Here is a 14,968-nt window from a genome sequence, read left to right as displayed (position 1 = left end):
AATGGAAACTTTAGGAGGTGATACTTAACTGCAGGAAGTATATCACTTTGGATGTGCCTTCTCTCTCTGTTTCTTGTCTGTCATAAGAAGAGCAATCTCCTTCACACACTCCAGCCACCATGACATCCGTGTCTCCAGGGGCTCAGAATGAGCAGAGCCTGGAGCTGTGTACTGAGACTTTTGAAATGAGGAGTCAACATTGGCCCTTCTTCCCTTTGTTGTATATCAAAGGCTTTGCCACAGAAAAATTTTACTCACATAGTAGATATGATAATCGATTGATTATCCTTCCTTCCCCCTTCCCCTCTTTATCTTAGATTCCTTCATTTTCTCTTCCTTCTTTCTCTACTCCTCTCTTCCTTGGTTGCACTCCCTCCATCCTTTTTTCCCCTTTCCTCTTCCTTCTTAGTTATCTTTTCTATTCCTTTCTCTTTCTTTCTACTTTCCTCAAATGCCAGACTCTTCTCATGGTCTCAGTGACCTATAGGGACATGGTGGCATGGATGAATGAGTTAAGATGTATGCCTCCCCCTTTAATATTTATAGTTTGGTGAGAGTAAATTAAAGCTGATATTAAAATCCATCAGGAATGGAAAAGAAACCAACGCAGTGGAGTGGGAAGTAAAGAAGAGGAGATAGGTTTTGTTAATAATGAATTCACAAGATGTGTCACCCTTAGAGTCCACCAGCTTGCAGGGGCCACAAAAATCTAAGCCAGGTAGTCTTTAATTGACTTTGCTCTGACACAGATTTTAACAGTCCAGCTGGGAGGATGATGTTGCAGAGGGTGAAGCAGAGGATGAAGAATGCTCTCATCTTTCCATGTGGCTTTGTTTCCTCCACTTATCTAAAAGGCCCTGAAAAGGTCACTTAAGTGAAGGCACCAGTCACTTAAACTTGACTGCTCATTAATGAGGGGAATAACAAGCTTCACCAGTATCCACAAATTTAGGGGAGGTCTAAATTCTCAACCGCATGACCTTCCAGAGCTCCTGAACAAAGGCATCCCTCCCCTTGCTCCAGAGCCTCCATCTCTAAGTGGCTGCCATGAAGTCTGGCAGGAGGCAAGGTGAGTTTTTTGAGACCACTCTCTGAGAGTGAGAACTCTCTGTGGTCCTCATTGCTATTCCCTTGCAATACACATAGAGTCTGGGGATTAGAACCTACACAATGAGTTTTCATACGGCCAAATCTATGGCCACATGAGGCCTCCTCTGAGCGTCTACATCTCTGCTTATAATTCTCTGCTCACTGGATCGGGGAGGAAATTAAAGGGCAAAGAAGGAAGCCAGTGGTCTGTAGCTGGCGCTCTATCAGCCACTGCTGGAAGAGTGGACACACAGGGGACTCCTTTCATACTGCTTTTTGGCAACAAAAACAATTGTTTCCATCTGTTCTTAATGAGGATGGGGAAACTGAGACGGTGGGACTTGTCCAATACTTCATTGCAGAACTAAGATTTGGATACACAGTTTCCCTAGTATATTAAACTCCCTCCGTAAGTATCTAAATATGGTGAGGTCATTGACTTGGAAAACACACAGCTAAGATGCACGAAGTGCTTAAGGTGTGACCAACACTGAAGATCTGAGGTCCTGGTGAGCCAAAAGTGGTTTGGGAGAAAGGATGCAAGAAGGTAGAGTGGAAGGGTGGAAGGCAAGGCAGTTGGCAGTGATAATCATGATGACCAGCTGGCTCTGCAGGGCATTACCCATTAGGCTAAGAAACATGCACTTTGTCCTATAGATGACCAGAATAATAGAACGTTTTAATTCAGTGAAGAACAGTGTTGGACTTATGTTTAGAAAGCTTCTGCCATTAGTGATGTGGGAAGCAGAGTGAGAAAGAGTCTGGAACAATCTTTCTCATGCCACAGGAAAAGTAAAGACCGTGTCAATGAGCTGGATAAAACAACCGGGCCCACAGGTAGATGACATACATGTTCCCACTCATCAGAAATGTAGTGCATACTGTTTCTCTCACTATGGCCCAGACAAGGAGACAGAGGCACAGAGGTTAAGCAACACTTGTCTCAGTCATTACAGAACAAACCCTCAAGGGATGTGCCCCATGTACTGATTCTAACAGTCTTCAGGTTATCCACTACGGGATTGTACGGAATTTGTGACCACATACCATATCCCAGACCCAAAGATGGCACTCCTAACATCTCTATGGGGCGCATTTGCTTTCTCATCCACTGAGCTCCATGAAGGTAGATCCTGGGGAAGGGACAGATCTTATGAAGGCCAGTCCTCTTCTCCACCACCCCGTCCAGGTGCTCACATTCCTCTGCTACCATCTGCTTAACCATCGTCAGTGACAAAGGCTTCCCCCTCATGCAGGCACCCTGCACATTTTCTTCACTTTTTGGTTTTCTGAGACAAGGTCTAAATATCTAGTTCAAGGTGATCTTGAGCTTATAATTCTCCTGCCTTCATCTTCCAGGTGCTATCATTGCAAGCTTGTGCCCAATATCCTTGCTTCACGTGTTTTGACATAAACATAATAATTTCACTCCTTTATTTTGTCACACATCTAAAATGTGTTCATTGAGATGGCCCCTGCTCATCTTCATTCAGCAGTTTTTATTTCTACTAACCCCCAGAGGGAACATCTTTCTGGGAGCCTTGCTGTCAACATCCTGACAGGAAGGGAGATATTCTAAAGAGACATTCATGCCCCTCCCTTTGGTGATCAGACTTGAAAAAAATAATGGACTCCAAGAAATACGAATTTCCCCAGGGATCACACACTGGGAAAAAGGAAAAGGCTGGAAGTCCTGGGTCAGTCACAGGGATTGCTTTTTCTCTGGAAAGAGGTTTTGCACAGTTTTGACCTTATCAGATCACCTGGGAGGGCAGACAGTTCTGATGGGTAGGACTGCACCTTGAACAGGCCTTATGTATACCCCTTGCCCTCTGTTTAAATCAGTGTTCGGACACTGAAGATGGATTTGGAAATCTCTAGATCTCTTTGCCCCCTCCTCCCAATGTGGCCACCCTGCACAAGCCTCCTTTTCTGCTTATCACTCCTGAATGTTTGCTTACCTGGCCTATTGAGGACTGGTGGCTAAGCTGGACTTACTAGAGGTGCCATGCCCACACTCTGGCCCCTCTAACTCCAGTAACACTGCCTTTCCTTCCACAGGTTGGCAGAGCAAAGTGGAGCAACCTACTAACAAAACCTGGCCAGAGACAGGACTTTATAACACCTGGTGGCTCTGTGCCTGGCACTCCGTTCTGTGTTTCCTAGTCTCTCTTCTGGAGAGGGATAGGTGAGATCCTTACAGAGAGACTTGTACTCTCTCATGGGAGGGTCTTTGCTCTTGGAAAGGGAACTCTATCAATTTTGCTGAGTCCTAGTGAGCTTGGCCCATCGCTTTTTGGTATTTTGGCATTTATACCACCCAACAGCAGTTGAGGGTAGGGGCTGGAGCTATTGGTACTATCTGGGACAAAGTTCAACAGCGATTTTTAAGGAGTGCTCTTTGCACGCAAAGCCTTGCCAGCCAGGCTGGTGCTAAGTGGCTGCGTTTGAACTATGGCATTCAAACCCCTGCAACACAATTAAAGCTAAAAACCGATCAGCTGGGATTAGAAGGATTCAGAGGGTAATTGCTTCAGAGCAAGCTGCATTGCTTGGAGTAGCAGAAAAGAAAGGGTGGAACAGGAATTAATTATATTGGGATACTTGTTTATTTTTATAGAGACTTTTAAAATCATTTGGAAAGGGCCGAGTTGTGCCTTTTCTTCAATACTCTTGGGTTTGGTTAACTACTGAGGGTTTGTCTGCCAACTGCAATTACTTCCGTTCTTGGAAACCATTAAGGCACGGAACCATACTCACAATAGATCAGCGTGATAAATCCTTTTATTGCCATTGTAATAATGATGCCGAAATTTGTGGAGTGCTCATAACATTTCCAAAACGCTTTCACATCTCTTATCTTGGTGTGTCTTTGCAGCGACCCCACAAGATGGCTCAGGGCTGGTACCTCTGCCTAGAAATGATGAAGGGTGACCGAAGACACACAGCAGGTTACTATCCGAGCTCTTACAGCAGCCCATGGTGCCTCTCTGTCACCGAGGATGCTTGTTCCATTGTACTGGAAAAAACAAAACAAAACAAAAAAACCAGAGCAACTTGTTTGCTCATTAGGCAAATGAGGCAAATAAGGGCTGGGCACCATCTTGAAGTGAAAAAGTCACTGCCGAGGTGTAACAGAATTTGAAACTGGTTAATGAATTAGCCGTTTAAACTGGGCATGGGGGAGGGAACAATATCACTGGTGGGGTAGCAAAGGTGCATTCTAGATGAGACTCTTGGAATAAGGCCCAGGGAATGGACTTTGGCTTAGAATTGGTAACCTTTCATCATTTTGTGTTGTCCAATGATTATCTGTGCCCCAAACACCTTTCTGTGCCCTAAGTCTATCTAATCACGACCTTCACCAGTGTTATAATTAAGGCCAAATGAAGCACTGTCTGTACTAGAGTCAGAGAAATCTGAGTCACTCTCTGGCCACTGGCATTTGTCTGCCCGACATGTACTTGCCTTTGACGTCACCATCAAAGGCCACTACGGCAGCTTGCTCTCACATTTCATTCCATGCCTAGTTATGTCTTAAAGTTCCTTGTTATTTATTTATTTATTTATTTATTTATTTTAATTTTGATGTGTGTTGGTGCTTGGCCTGTGTGCATGCGTAGCTATGTGCATATATATGTGATAGAGTCAGAGCCACTGCAGTTTGAGTTACAGACACTTGTGAGCTGTCCTGTGGGTGCTGGGAATTGAACCTGGGTCCTTCGAAAGAGCAGCCAATGCTCTTAACTAATGAGCCATCTCCCCAGCCCCTTAGTTAATGTTTCTATTGTTATCATAAAACGCCATGATCAAGGCAACTTACAAAATAAAACATTTAAATTGGGGCTCAGTGTTCCAGAATATTAAAATCTGTGACCACAATGGTAGGGAGCATGGTTAGCAGGCAGACATGTCCTGGATCGGTAGCTGAGATCTTACATTTTGGAACATAAACACAAAGGAAAGAGAGAGAGGTGGTGGGGGGTTGGGAGGGGGCCTGGAAGCCCACCCCCAGTGACACACCTCCTCCAACAAGACCACACCTCCCAACCCTTCTCATTATTCTCAAACAATTCCACCCACTGGGGACCAAGTATTCAAACCTATGAGGCCATGGGAGCCATTGCCATTCAAACCACCACAATGTTCCAAGGTGTGTTTAACAGAACACTTTACTGATTACGACAGAATAGGTAAGTAGGATTTCAAAATTGGGGAACAACAGGCAGGGGTAGATGAATATAGGGGAACCCAAACAGCACCCAAGAGATCGCCTCACAGCACAAACCCCAGCTTCTGTGTCTCACCCGGCTCCAGCTTTTGTTCTCAGGACGGAGTTCTCATACAATACTTGCTTCCAATTGTAGAGCCACATCCAATAGGAACAAAACTTCTAGATTTCCCAGACTACTTCTGTGCAGGTTACTGTAGAGCAACCGCCCAACATAAAGCACCATTCTGTGCATTATGTGAGATGAAAAATGGAAAGTTAGCTCGCCTCTAAGCCAATACACAAAAGTCAGTCGCATTCCAGGAGTAGGGAGAAAAGTTGCTGCACAAGAAGATGGGCTGTGAAAGCATGAAGACCTGAGTTTGATACTTGGCACCCAGGTAAAGTGCTGAGCATTGCCATGGACACCTATAACTCTAGAACCTTGGCAGGTAGAGGCTAGAGGATTGCTGGGGCTTGATGGGTGACAGCTTAGCTCTAGTTTCAGACAGAGAGACCCTGTCTCAAAGGATGAGGTGGAAAGTGACAGGGAACAACTAAAATCCTCCTCTGTCTTCATTATGGGCACCCACACCTGTATACACATGTGAGCACATACCACATAAACACACACAAACACACACATACTCCAAAATCCTCGGTAGTGTTTCTACATAGTAAAAGCCAACTATCTGAAAGAAAAATTTAAAAAAATCCAATTTATTATAGTAAAAGTTATTACTATTACTATTATGATGATGATGATGATGATGATGTGAGGCAGGATTTCGCTCTGTAGCAAATACTAGCTTCGAATTCCTACTCTTCCTGCCCCACTTCCCATGTGCTGGCTTTACTGAAATGGGCCACCATGTCTATCCAGCAAAGGAAAGAATCTCAGTAGATAGTTATCAAAGGACACACAGAAGCCGCAGATAAGTTTTAAAAGGCTCAGAATCAGCAATTAGCACAGAAACGCAAATTAAACTCACAGTGTGATATCATCTTCTACTTGCTAGAATTATTTTTTGTTGTTAAAAAGAGGAAAGAAAGCAATTGACAGAGAGGATGTGGAAAAAAATAAATACACGGTTGGTGGGAACATAATGAATATACCCAATATGAAAAACAATATGGAATTTCCTCAAAAATTAAAAATAGAACTACTAGACTTGAGGGAGGCTGCAGCTCAGTGGCAGAGCACCCATGAGTGGTGTGCAAAGAGCTATGTGGCTTTGATCCCTAGAACTGAAAAGAATTGGGCTGCATATCCAAGGAAAATGACATCAGTACACAGGCAGCTTCCTGCTCTATGTTCACTGCAGCATTTTTCATTATAGGCCAGATACAGAGTCAGTGTTTGTGCTTATTACTAAATGAATGAAAAAGGAAAATGTGTACAAATGACATTTTATCACCTTTACCAAAGAAGAAAATCCTTTCAGTTTTCAACAGCAGGGATGGAGTCTGGAGGACATTATGCTAAGTGAAATAAGCCAAGCCCAGGAAGGCAAATGATATTTCGTTTACACACAGAACCTAAAAGAGTTGAACTAAGAAATAGAAAGTGGAATGGTGGTTATAGAGGGCTGGAGTGGTATTGTTGGGAAGGGTGTTCTGGAAACATCAGTCTCAGAATACAAAACTTCAGTCAGAGAAGAGACTAAGTCCAAAGATTTTTGTACCATTAGTATTAATATTCTTTCTCAGTTTCTCTGTTTTTCTTCTCTTCCTCCTCCTTCTTTTGCTTTATTGCAATTATTATTTTTATTTTGAGGTAAAATTTCTCTGTGTAGCCTTGGCTGTTCCAGATCTTGCTCTGTAGATCAGGTCTCAAACTTAGAGATCCACCTTTTTCTGCCTCCTGAGTTTTGAGATTAAAGGTGTGTACCATCAAGGTGGGAAATTTTGGGAAGAAAGCAGATTGAGCCAGGCATGGCGGCACACACCTTCAATCCCAGTGCTTGGGAAGCAGAGGCAGATGGGTCTCTATGAGTTCCAGGCCAGCCTGGTTTACAGAATGAGTTCTAGAACAGCCAGGACTACACAGAGAAACCCTGTTTCAAAAAACAGAGAGAGAGAGAGAGAGAGAGAGAGAGAGAGAGAGAGAGGAAGCAGACTGAAAATTATTTATTTAGTGGCTGGAGAACTTGTTCGGTGGTTCTGAGTACTGAGTTCTTGTTGGTAATAGAGAGGATTTTGATTCTCTTCCCACTGCTCACAACTGTTGGTTAACTACAATTCCAGGGCATCCACCCCCTCTTCCAGCCTCCTTGGGCACCAGACATACATGTGATACACAGATACACACATGCAGGTACACATGCTCATACACATAAGATAAAAATAAATAATAAATCATGAGAAATTATTTATTTCAGTAATTTAAAATACAAACAATATTATTTATTTTTAAGTTTTTTTGGTGTGTGTGTGTGTGGTGTATTCAAGTGTACACTTGCTACTGCTTGTGTGAGGAGCTGAGAGTTGGCTCTTGCCTTCTACCATGCTTAAGGCAGGGTATCCTTTGTTATTTCTGCTGTGTTGTACACTATGGGCTTGCTTGCCTGCAAACTTCCAGGCAATTCCTCTATGGCTGCCTCTTGTCTCTCTTTGGAGGGTTTGGGATTACAGATGCTTGCCACTGCATCTGGCTTTTTTGTTTTTTGTAGTTCCCAGTGATCACACTCAGGTGGTCAGGCTTGTGCTGTTATCCACTGAGTAATCTTGTCAGCTGAAAAGTAGGTTTTTAACATGCTCACCATAAAAAATAAGTCTGTGAGGTAACTATGTATGTCAATTAGCTCAAAGTAGACACTCTACAATATATACATATTTCAAAACATGTTATCCATTATAAACACATATGAATTTTTGTGGTGGTATTGTGTTCCCCAAAATATTGTGTACCTTAATAAACTTATCTGGGGTCAGAGAACAGAAAAGCCACTAGTTAGGCAGTGATAGCACACACCTTTAATCCCAGCATTCCAGAGATAGAAATCCCTCTGGATCTTTGTGAGTTCAAGGCCACATTGGAAAAAGCCAAGCATGGTGACACACCTTTAATCCCAGAAAGCCAGCCTTTAATCCCAGAGAGTGGTGGTAGAAAGCAGAAAGATATATATAAGGCGGGAGGACCAGAAACTAGAAGCATTTGGCTGGTTAAGCATGTGGCTGGTTAAGCTTCAGGCTTTCGAGCAACAGTTCAGCTGAGATCCATTCCGGATGAGGACTCAGAGGCCTCCAGTCAGAGGAGACAAGACCATCTGAGGATCCGGCGAGGTGAGATAGCTGTGGCTTGTTCTGTCTCTCTGACCTTCCAGTATTCACCCCAATAACTGGCCTCGGGTTTGATTTTATCAATAAGAACTTTTAAGATTCCTGCTACAAATTTTATTTGTTAGTTAGAGAGCTGAAAGATTTCCAGACACAACTCAATCATCTGTCTCTAAAGGCCACCTCTAATGGCCCCTCACCCAGTGCTCCAGATTCAGTGAGTGACTCTTCCCAACAAGTTCTTCTCTGGCTTCATAAGTCCAGAAGTGTGGGTGAATAGAATGAGTGCAAAAGAAGCTGCCTTCCCTGAAGGTAATAAAATGTCCTCAGATGAATGAGACTGCCTGGGAATCTGTCGGATTTTCATCTTGAGTTCATCATTTGTAACCTGGAAATTGTTGAGCCTTTCTGGCACTCAAGTGGCCAGAAAGGAGAATGAAGAATGTTCTTAACTTTGAGTAAAATATCCTTTGCAAAGCATCTAAGAAGGAGCATAACCCAGTGCTGTGGGATGTCTTTCTGTATGCTGTGAATATGTGTTGCTTTGACTGGTTGATAAATAAAGCTGTTTGGCCAATGGCGAGGCAGAATAAGATTAGGCAGAATATTCAAACTGAAGAGACAGGAGAAGAAAGGAGAGTGAGGAGGCAGATGCCAGCCTGCCGCCCAAGGAGCAATGAGATGCCAGCAGACCAGTAATGCCACAGCCACATGGCAACATATAGATTAATAGAAGTGGGTTGAGTTAAGTTATAAGTTCTAGCTAACAAGAAGCCTGACCCACAGGCCACACAGTTTGTAAGTAATATAAGCCCTTGTGTGTTTACTTGGGACCAAGCGGCTGTTGGATGCAGGAGGGAGAGATCTGTCCCAACTGCAGGGCTGGGCAGGACTGGAAAAACTTCTGGCTATACCCCAGACTTGCCAGGCTATGGCTCCAGCATTCTGAGTCCTATGGTGATATTTTATTTGTGCTCTAATAAATAAAGCTTGCCTGGAGATCAGAGGAAAAGGCCAGTCACCATAGTACACATAGAAGTCAGGCAATGGTAGCACATGCCTTTAATCCTATCACTTGGGAGGCAGGGATCTGTCTGGATCTCTGTGAGTTCAAGGCCACAATGGGAACAGAGCCAGACAGTGGTGGCATAAGCCTTAAATTCCAACACTAGTTAACCATAAAGGTCTTGAGGTCTGTACAGACAGACAGTAAGTGACAGAGCTAGGTAGGAAGAAGAAGTGATGTAGCTGGACAGAGAGAGCAAATGAGATAGCAGAACAGAAATGCATATAGGCATGGGTATACAGGAAGTAAGTCTCTTTGGAGGCTGAGGTGTCAGTGAGGTTGGCTTGTGGCTTTTCCTATTCCTCTGATCACTCAGGTTTTAACCCTGATATCTGGCTCCAGGTTTTTGGTTTTGTTTTTGTTTTCTATTTTCTTTCTTTCTTTTTTCAAGACAGGGTTTCTCTGTGTCGCTTTGGAGCCTGTTCTGTACACCAGGCTGGCCTCAAACTCATAAAGATCTGCTTGGCTCTGCCTCCCGAGTGCTGGGATTAAAGGCAAGTACCACCACTGCCTGGCTGGCTCCAAATTTTTTATTTAATAAGACCATTTGGCAATTCATCTACAGAGTACCATTTTATAGTTGGTCAAGACCCTGTCCTGATTGTGAACCCAGACCTAATTTTTCCCCTATCTCTATGCTACTCCGAGCTGCACAATTAGTCTTTACCAACTGCAATTTAATGTGCCTTACTTAGAATCTCTCCGGTATTCCTGGCTTAGGAGAGATTGACTTCCCCATCTCTTCTATAGTCAGAGACTGACTATCTTTATCTTGATGGTAGCCCTTTGAACATGAGAATGTGCTTATGGTTCACAAGTGTGTTTGAACTCCCAGACCTGGCATCAGAAAACCTAAGGTTTTTCCTCTTGCTTGGTTCCAGCTGCTTGTCTCTTGCCTCCAGAATGCCATTGTTATGGCAAAGTTTGCCCTTATGTTAGTTAAACCTGGTAGAATAGTTCTGCACTCATGAACTCAGGCCTGGAATATATTTGCTTGTAATAGAAACTCAGTCCATTTTCAGCGTGCATATTTCTGGGTGTCTGGGAGGATACACTTCTAAGACAGGAACTACTTACAGGCAAGTACTCCTTCTGGTTGAGTAGGAATTGCAGGTGCTCACAAACCTGCAGCGATAATTCATCTTACCATGAAAATCTCTGAAAATTCTGAGTCTTTCTAATCATGCACCCACGTTACAGTCTCACTTTCAACATTTTGCAAATCTGATGATGTGAACTGGCATATCTCATTATTGTTTGAAATTTTAGATTATTAGTAAGGGTGAACACTCTTATATTTGATTTCTGACCAATTATGTTTCCTGTTCTGTGAATTGTCTTTCAGATGTGCTATGCCCTACTTCTGCATTGATTAAATAGGTATTCTTTATGTATATTCTGGATATATCAGAACCAAAACACATGTGTGTGCCTGTATATTCTAGATTGATCTTTATCATTGCATTTTTTTTTCTGTATACTGTATTTTCATATGCCTTATTGGATCTTTGTAAGAGAGTGTTATGTTTAACAAGGTCAAATTCACCATGTTTTCCTTTATAGTTGTGACTTCTTGAATGATTCTCACTATTGGAGACTGTACGCTTCTAATAACCAGTTGTTACAGGCAATATGGGGGTGGGAATAAGTGGAAGATGATGCAGGGGAGAATTATGGCGGGAGTTTCCTTGGAGTGACTGACTTTAAGTTCTCACTTCAACTTGTTATGGTGAAAGAGTTGTATACTCATAGCAAAACTGCAAGCAAATACATAGGGAAGGATGGAGCCAATACTCTGTTTTCTTTAGTAGTAACATCTTGCATAACTGCAGTATGGTATCACCAAGATCAGTAGATTCATCTTCCTTCAACCCACATAATTTATTCAGATTTTCTCACTCCCTGGTCTTTGCCCTCTTGGGCATCTGTATCTGCACAGTGTGTCCCTTGCAGCTTTGTCACTGGTATAGAATCCATCATCCACCTCTGCACTCAAATCACAGAGCTATTCCATGACCACAGGCCCTGGTGCTGACCAGTGCTAACCTGTGATTGTGTTTCAAGTATCTCTGGACGTTGCTGCTAAGACAATTTTTTTTTGGGTGACTTTAAAACAATATATTGAACTTTAGTCTTTAAATACATCAACATCTTTTGTATCTGTGAAATAGTATCAGGTTCCTTGGGGATGCTCAAATTTGTAATTCAAGAATTCTCTTTTTATAAAATGGTGTTTATTGACAGAACTGTCATATGTCCTTTAGATAGTCTGACATCTCTGGATGGTTTCTAATACATAGCACAGTGCATATGCTATGTAATAGATTTTAAATGTATTTCTTAGAGAACGATAGCTAATATCTATATATGCTCAGTACAGACAAAAGTGCTAAAAATATTCCAAGCCCCCATTGGATGAATCCCTGTGTACTGGTGAATTGTTCTGTCCTTGAAACACAATATTGATGCAGGCAGCTTCAGAAAGAAGAGGTTTATCTTGGCTCACAGCTTTAGGGGTTGCAGTCCTTCGTGGTGTGGGAGACATGGCAGCTAGGACTCCATCTGTGGCATGCCATAGCTCTTACGTTACTTAACCACCGATGGGAAGCGGAGCCATGGGGCCGGAAGTGAAGTTGTCCTAGAACCCTCAAGCCCTGCTCCTTAGGTCCCATATTTGCCACTTAGGCATTATGTCCAAAAGATTCTGCAGCTTCCCTGAGCAGGTCTGCTAGGCGGTGACCATGTGTTCAGACACAGACGTCTGTGGGGGACAATTCTCACTTATGCCATAACCCCATGGACTTGGACATTGCTGATAGGGAGGGATGAAAATGCACACCGGGCAGGGTGGTGGTGGTGCACGCCTTTAATCCCAACACTCGGGAGGCAGAGGCAGGAGGATCTCTGTGAGTTCGAGGCCAGCCTGGTCTCCAAACCAGGTTCCAGAAAAGGCGCAAAGCTACACAGAGAAACCCTGTTTCGAAAAAACCAAAAAAAAAAAAAAAAAAAAAAAAAAAAAGTCACACACACACACACACACACACACACACACACACACACACACACGGTAGAAAATGCACACCGAATACCAAACAGAATGAGCATGGACTATGGAATCTGGTGCTGCTGTGTTTGCAACACTTCAGGGTAACCTCGAGTCACTTTCTTAGCCTTGCTGATAAGGTGGAGGCAGTATTTGAAATATCATGCAGCAACTGCCACAAAGCTCCTATGGAGAGAGAGGAAGACGCTGAAAAAGACTAATAAGAAAGAAGGAGTTGATGACGTTACCCAATTGGAATGCAGGGAGACAACGGTCAATGGAGTGGAGAGACTCCAGGACACGTGGGTGGTGGAGCTGAGCGCTGTGACCAAGGGCCAAAGCTGGGAGACTGAAAAATGAAGACCACCAAGGCACTGCTCGTTTCTCCAGTTCTGATGCGTTCCTGTACCGGGGTCTACTCAGGCCTGTGTCTGCTTCCCTCTTGAGTAGACCAGAGGCCCCATCTAAACAGTCTTCCTGCAGCAGCTCCCCTCTCCGGGTGGCCAGATGGGAATTCCACCAGTGTTGTTTCCCGGGACTTTGACACAGTTGCCAAGTTCATTGGTGCTGGAGCTGCCACAGTTGGTGTGGCTGGATCAGGGACTGGCATTGGAACTGTGTTTGGTAGCTTGATTATTGGCTATGCCAGGAACCTGTCTCTCAAGCAACAACTCTTCTCCTATGCCATTCTGGGCTTTGCCCTGTCTGAGGCCATGGGGCTCTTCTGTTTGATGGTCGCCTTCCTTGTCCTCTTTACCATGTGAATCTCCGTGGGGTCACCCAGCCGTCCCTGCTGCTTCGACTCCATGCCAGTTCTGGTGCTGGAGTGTGCTAAGCTTTACCATTGTACCCCGACCAGTATATGTTTTATGAATGATACTTAGTATAATCAAGGCTTTCTCCCTCATGATGATGACACCAACCTTATCACTCTGATTTTCTTCCAAAGGAGTAGAAATGGCGTCTGTCTTGTCCCTCCCTGCCACCTCAGCTTATGGTGTACCCTATTTGGCAAATTCTTTAGTTCATTTATGTCTTCTTCCCTCAGTTTCCTCCAGAGTAGGAGGAGTACCTGCCACAGAAGCATGCTAAGCCTGTCTCTGGAGCCTCACATCTCCTCTTTCTTTGGGTCTCACACATTTTCTGTTTCATCTGCAGTTTGCCAGGAAGCTGCTGGTCTTGGCTGCCTGGCTGGCTGAGAAAATTCTCTCTGTGCCTGCGCTGACATGCTGGGTGCCCTTTTAAGAGGACTGTCACAGAGGCATGATGGCTTCTGATCCAAGCATGGAAAGCTGAATGGGGAGAGTCCACCGCAGCCTTCCAGGGGAGAAGCTATTCTGGGAAACAACCACTCCAGTCATCTCATTAGCATAATCTCAGGAATTAATGGCTTGATTGATGTCCCAAGTTTCCCTGCAGTTTTCTATAAATGATAACGTATTAAAACGAGATGGAGGAAAGAAAACATGACACGACATATATTATTTAGGTGTTTGCAGAGAGGCTGACACACAAACACACACAATTTATCAACAGTCGTTTTTTGCATGGTGTTCTGAGCCTGGAGCTGCCAAGATGTGGAATTAATTTCATAGCAGGTGATTCTAGACTATTTCACATGGGCCATCTGTCGCTTCTTCATTTACCTCTCTGCTGTTACAATAATTAATCATTTCAGGCACAGGCTTGGCGCAGGAGGCTCTACCCTGGCTGGGAGCACTGCAAGAAGGAATAGCACCGAACCACTTGCTCTAAAGCAGCCTGTTTCTGTGAACCAAGGGTGTTCCCATTTTTTTTCTCTCTTGCTTTTGTGTCTGACACCAGGGTCTCAGGAGTTGGAGGTGGCTTCATAGAGTACTGCTGCAACAATACATGTTGTTTTCATGCAGCAAAAGAGAGTTCGGGGAGGTTTCGTCAAATGCTTGACTTTACACAGCTAATAGGAGGGGGCGGGACAAACTCAGGTTTATCAAATCTTCAAGCCTTAGTTGTTTGTTAAGATTTGAACCTGAAACATCCCCCACAGGCTCATATTTTGAGTGTGTGCTAGGTATTTTTTTCCTTGCAAAGTACCTGAGAGAAGCAACTTAAGGAGGGATAATTTTGGCTCATGGTTTGCGGGTACAGTCCCTCATGGCAGGAAAGACATGGCTGTGGAAGGATAAGGCCTATGACCACATCTTGCATAGTCAGAAATCAGAGAGCGATGAATGGTGATGCTCAATTTGCTGTCTCTTTTCCCATCACTTTTTGTTCAGTTCAGGAGCTGAGACCGTGGGAT

The 14,968-nt window shown here is 43.8% G+C and overlaps 1 pseudogene; it reads left to right on the top strand.

The window, feature by feature from the left end:
- The first annotated feature begins 13,043 nt into the window (after nucleotides 1-13,043).
- Nucleotides 13,044-13,451, top strand: LOC114701982 (annotated as a pseudogene).
- The last annotated feature ends 1,517 nt before the right edge of the window (nucleotides 13,452-14,968 follow it).

This window comes from Peromyscus leucopus, chromosome 16_21 (assembly GCF_004664715.2).
Source record: "Peromyscus leucopus breed LL Stock chromosome 16_21, UCI_PerLeu_2.1, whole genome shotgun sequence".
NCBI lineage: Eukaryota > Metazoa > Chordata > Mammalia > Rodentia > Cricetidae > Peromyscus > Peromyscus leucopus.
This window is presented reverse-complemented; position numbering and strand designations above follow the sequence as displayed.